The following is a 6,000-nucleotide window of genomic DNA, read 5'->3' as shown; positions in this document are numbered from 1 at the left end:
GAAACCCCGTCTCTACTAAAAATACAAAAAATTAGCCAGGCGTGGTGGCGGGAGCCTGTACTCCCAGCTACTCGGGAGGCTGAGGCAGGAGAATGGCTTGAACCCAGGAGGTGGAGGTTGCAGTGAGCCAAGATCGCACCACTGCACTCCAGCCTGGGCGACAGAGCAAGACTCCGTCTCAAAAAAAAAAAAAAAAGGCTGCATAAATATTACCACATTATCTCTCCTCCACCAATTTCTCGCATATACTGACATTCTTAGCCCCTAACTCATTAAAAAAAAAAAAAAAAAAAAAAAAAAAAAAAAAAAGCCAGGCGCGGTGGCTCACGCCTGTAATCCTAGCACTTTGGGAGGCCGAGGCGGGCAGATCACGAGTTCAGGAGATCAAGACCATCGTCGCTAACACGGTGAAACCGTCTCTACTAAAAATACAGAAAATTAGCTGGTCGAAGTGATGGGCACCTGTAGTCCCAGCTACTCGGGAGGCTGAGGCAGGAGAATGGCGTGAGCCCAGGAGGCGGAGCTTGCAGTGAACCGAGATCACGCCACTGCACTCCAGCCTGGGCAACAGAGCAAGACTCCGTCTCAAAAAAAAATTAAAATTGAAATAAAAAAATAAAAATAAAAAATAAAAAAGTCACGTGTCATTTAGCTTAAATTTTCTGTTTCCTGTGAAGTCCCGCCTCTTCTGAGTACCTGTGACCCATCCCTAAATGTGTGAGCCTGCTTCCTCTACTTCATGCTACCTGCCTCGCAGAAAAAACGTAGGTGACAGAACGTTGTAAACTATAAAGAGGTGTCCAAATGTCTGGTCTTACTCATTGGTTCTGCAGTGGGCTATAGGCAAAGCTTTGCAGTAATGGTACCACGTGCCTACCATCAACTGAGAGTAGATGGAGTTACTTGGCGTTCTGAAATGCTCTAAATACCCAAATAAATGAACTAACACAATCAAACCGGAGCTCTCGGCATCACAAAGTGCTCTTTGTCCTTTTATTTTATGTGAGTCATTTAGTTTTAATTTATGATCATATTTCATAACCTACCAGCAAATGGCCTGCTGTATATTTTTGAAAAGTGATGAAGTCCTAGTAACGTGAGACCTCATTCTGGCCCTGGGTTTAGAAATCTGTGTTCTGATAAGTGCCGAGAGACTGTCAGAGTTTGGGGGAGATTTTTACAATGTATGAATTAGTAATGTGTGAAATGATCAAATTTCTTTTCAATTACCTCAAAAATCAAGATAAATTTCACAAAGGTTTACTGTACCCCCAGCTCTGGGTCCTGTGACCTACATATTAAGTCCTTAAAAAAGATGTGTTTCCCTCAACCCCTAGAGATACTAAGAGTTGAACACAGTTCAGGCTAGTAGGGATGACACTTTTTATTCTGAAATTACTACTTTTAAATTTCCTATCTAATCCCTACAAGTGCTCTTTTGCTTTAAAACCCTATCACTGGGCTGGGTGTGGTGGTTCATGCCTGTAATGCCAGCACTTTGGGAGGCCGAGGCAGGCAGATCACGAGGTCAGGGTCACGAGGTCGGGAGTTCGAGACCAGCCTGGCCAACATAGCGAAACCCTGTCTCTACTAAAAATACAAAAAATTATCTGGGCGTGGTGGTGGGTGCCTGTAATCCCAGCTACTCAGGAGGCTGAGGCAGGAGAATCGCTTCAACCTGGGAGGTGGAGGTTGCAGTGAGCTGAGATCACGCCATTGCACTCCAGCCCGGGCAACAGTGCAAGACTCCGACTCAAAACAACAGCAACAACAACAACAACAAAAACCTCCATTACTGGCCTCGAGGGGGCAGAAATGTTAACTATGCCTTAATTATGCCTTTGAACATACATCTGAGGGCTATAAGAAGAACCAGGAGTCCCATGTTACGGAAAAGAACACTGAGGCCTTAAAGACAATAAAAGAAGGTTTTCTGAGGATTCCCCTCTCTTTCCAAACTAGCTGTAAGTCAGAGTCAGAACTCTTTCCCCTTGCATCCCTCTTGGAGAGTGCATTAATTAACTACTGGACCATACTGTAAAACAAACTCCAAAGAAGAGTTTTAACTCTACACAATTTTATAACTCAGAAGGGTTTCATTTAATGCCGTGTTTTAAACATTTTTCGCTCATGAAATATAAGGACAAGTTGAACTGGCTCTATACAGTCTGGCTAACCCACCAGTAGAGGCTGTGAAAGTTTCTTTAATGTTCATCTGTGGCTAGTCATCAGAGACTTGAACCAAATCAAGAATATTTTTATAACTGCCTTCATAACACTACCTGGCCCATCTTGCCAAAGGCAAATGATTTTTATTGTTTTGTGAACCAAACCAACTTTTTAAAGGTTTTAACTCATGGCAAACCTGTACATTTTCCAAAGCTTTAAAAAGTCAGCCAAACATAGAGCCCTCTAATTTTCCCAGAACTGTTATATGACTTGGTAAAGCATTCACCTTCATTCATTGAATGGGCCCTGTGCTCGCTGAGCACCTACTATGGGCCATGCAGTGCTCTGAGCACTAGGGATACAGTTCAGAATGAAACAGAAAAATACATTGACCTAATGGGCTTCCTATCTCTTTCCTGGCTGCTAATCCCTACCCTGGTTTACAGATGCTAAAGTGAGGTGTAGAGAGCCATCAGTGGCTAGCTTGAACTTGAGCTCAGTAACTCAGATATATCATTTGGTGCTCTTTGGTGTAAGCACCAAAATAAAAGGAGGAGTATAGCCAGAGCAATCTATTAGGAAGAAAGTATGACGGGGTTGGAGATTTGTCTTGTTGCCTAGCAAGCATACTATTTTGATCATGATGGCATGTTAAAAGATTAATAAAAATAGCAATGTTTTCTAAAAATACTTTTACTCTGAGCTTGAGAAAATATTATGTATTTGATAAAATCAAATAATATACATATGGCCAGGCGCGGTGGCTCACGCCTGTAATCCCAACACTTTGGGAGGCTGAGGTGGGCAAATCACGAGGTCAGGAGTATGAGACCAGCCTGGCAAACATGGAGAAACCCCGTCTCTATTAAAGATACAAAAAATTAGCCAGGCGTGGTGGCGTGCACCTATAATCCCAGCTACTCGGGAGGTGGGAGGCTGAGGCAGGAGAATCTCTTGACCCAGGAGCAGGAGGTTGCAGTGAGCCGAGATTGCGCCATTGCACTCCAGCCTGGGTGTCAGGTAGACACTCCATCTCAAAAAAAAAAAAAAATATATATATATATATATATATATATATGTATGTGTGTGTGTATACACACACACATGTATATATAGTGTATATTGTCAGTATAATGTGGATGTGGCTGTAGGGGATGGATAGATATTTTTGAAAACCAAAACCCACTTCCCATCCTGCTGTTCCTGATCCTGCTGCTTCTCTTAGTGAGCTACTTAACATTTAAGGTACAGAAGAACTGGATTTCAGGTTGCTCAGAAATCAAATCTCCGGAGCCATTTGAGCTAGTTCTATCCAGCTCAGCTGAACTGAACTAGAAATATGGCTCTCTCTCTCTCTCTCTTTTTTTTCTTTTGAAATATTGTTCTTTCACACAACTGCTATGTGACTTTGGGCAAGTCACTTTCACTCTGAACCTCTTGCATGATATGATAATAAAATTCCCTTCTGCCCTAAGATTCTATAGTGTTGCCCTTCAATATCATTCTGCCTCTGATTCGATATTAGCCTGAAATGTCATTTTGCCTCTGATGACAACTTCTTTTTTTTTTTTTCTCTTGAGATGGAGTCTTACTCTGTTACCCAGGCTGGAGTGCAATGGTGCGATCTTGGCTCACTGCAACCTCTGCTGCCAGGGTTCATGTAATTCTCCTGCCTCAGCCTCCTGAGTAGCTGGGATTACAGACGCCTACCACTGTGCCTGGCTAATTTTCGGTTTTTTTTTGTTGTTTTTTTTTTTTTTTAGTAGAGATGGGGTTTCACCATCTTTGTCAGGCTGGTTCAAACTCCTGACCTCAGGTGATCCACCCGCCTTGGCCTCCCAAAGTGCTGGGATTACAGGCATGAGCCACCGTGCCCGGCCTACAACTTCTTATTTAAATCAATTCAGAAACCCAGTGGACTCAAAGACCATTTCTTTCATCCTGGCTTCTGCTCCTATAGGAGACACAAACCCCAAACAGTGAATGCCCTGCAGCAGCAGTTGTGAGAGCGAGTTCCTTCAGAGTCAATAGCTCAAATCTCAGCTTTGTTGTTCACCAGTGGCAAGACCATGAGCAAGCTACATAATCTCTCAAGGTCTCAGTTTCCTTAATTATAAAATGAGGATGATGTGTGACTGTGCTACTATGTGTATTAAAATGAAATTATGGTGTCCTTATGTAAAGGGCTTGTTGGCACACAGAAAGTGCTCATTTAATTCAATTATTATCTAATGAGATGTACAGTACATCTCTTCTTTTTCTTCTTAGTTGTAGTGAATTTTAATAATTCTGTGTTGAGAATTTCAGGAAAGTCCTGGGGCAACACAGGTTCAATACTCAGGATAACAGGTATGTGCTGAAATTCAGCAATAATAATTATTAACTTACTGCTGATTAATGGAGAAAGAAGGTTGAGTTTGTATGTTGTTAATATTGTCATTTTGGACCCCAAAGTGTCATTTCACATTCATCTTATTAATCTTATTCTTAAAAAATAGCCTGTGGGTCCTCTTTCTAGTCCCAGACTTAGATAGGGATTGCATGTGGAGAAAAATGTGGGCATGAGAGCCCTGAAAAAATATTTCAGCAGCCCCAAGCTCTGGAAATCTTTCCTTCTGAGGCCTAATTTCCTTGGCATTTTCCTGCTCTTTGTAAGGGGGAAAAACAGTTTTACCTTCTCATGAAAGTGGGCTGTGGCTTAGTGGTGTCTATGCAAGACACGGATGCCCCTAACCTGGTAATAATTTAGATCTGCACGCTCAGTCCCGAAGGCAGTGGCTACTAGATCTGCACGGTCAGTCCCAAAGGCGGTGGCAACATCTCACTACCCTGTGTCAGCACCTCTTGAGGGCACAGAGGCTGAAGCATGTTGCCCCGCCCCCACCCCACATCCATTCTCGATGACTTCACTGCCCAGTTGCTTTCCTGGAATTCTCAATCGAGATCATATTCCCCACACCCACCCCTGGGATTTTCTACGTTGTCTTTTTGGCTCCTCTCTGTTCCCATTGCTAAACAAAGAGAAATCCAACCGGAAAGACTAGACGGGGCGAGCCGCTGAGGCGGTGGGAAGGAGGAGGAGATGAACACTTGCAGCCTTCAGACTTTCCCCAAATTGGCCAATTTCACATCAATAACTGCCTTATCCATCACCACTACCTTTCAGCTAATTTTCTGTGATGGGATTTCGAGAGGCACTTTAGCGTCTTATACACAATTTCTTTACAAAGTCAGTTTTTCCATCATCAAGCATTCTCAGCACTGAAATAAAAATAGGCAGAGCTCTGCCACTAACATAGTGCTTTTTATATCAGACCCTGCAACCCAGAAACCCTTTTCAGGGAAAAGTACACTTTGGTGGTTACACGCACGCACACACACACACACACACACACACACACACGCTTCCAGTCTATCAAAGACTTAACCTCATCCAGGTGAAAAGACGCTGCACAGCTATTTGTCAAGCTTGGCTCTGTTTCCTTGCTGTGTGACTTTAGGTAAGTCACCTCACCTCTCAGAGCACCCTTTTTATTTTATTTAAGATGGGAATGTAATTCCCCACCTATTGCTTTGAGGGCCACATGAGATCCTGAATATGAGAGTATTTGGACACTGGCATATATTTTATACAAAAATACAGGGGATTAAGAAAGGGTATGAAATAAAGGAAGTCACAGGCTGACTTCAGATGACACTCACCCCCTTCATCTTTGTTTAGAAGCGTAATTATTGCCTCCCCATGAATGGTAAACCACGTAAAATGTAGACATGATGTGCTCTCTTGTAAAGCATAGACTCTCAGCAGAAGCAGGATGGCGTAATGCAAAT

The sequence above is a fragment of the Gorilla gorilla genome, chromosome 4 (assembly GCF_029281585.2).
Source record: "Gorilla gorilla gorilla isolate KB3781 chromosome 4, NHGRI_mGorGor1-v2.1_pri, whole genome shotgun sequence".
NCBI lineage: Eukaryota > Metazoa > Chordata > Mammalia > Primates > Hominidae > Gorilla > Gorilla gorilla.
The sequence above is the reverse complement of the archived record's forward strand: the minus strand, read 5'-3'. Positions refer to the sequence as shown.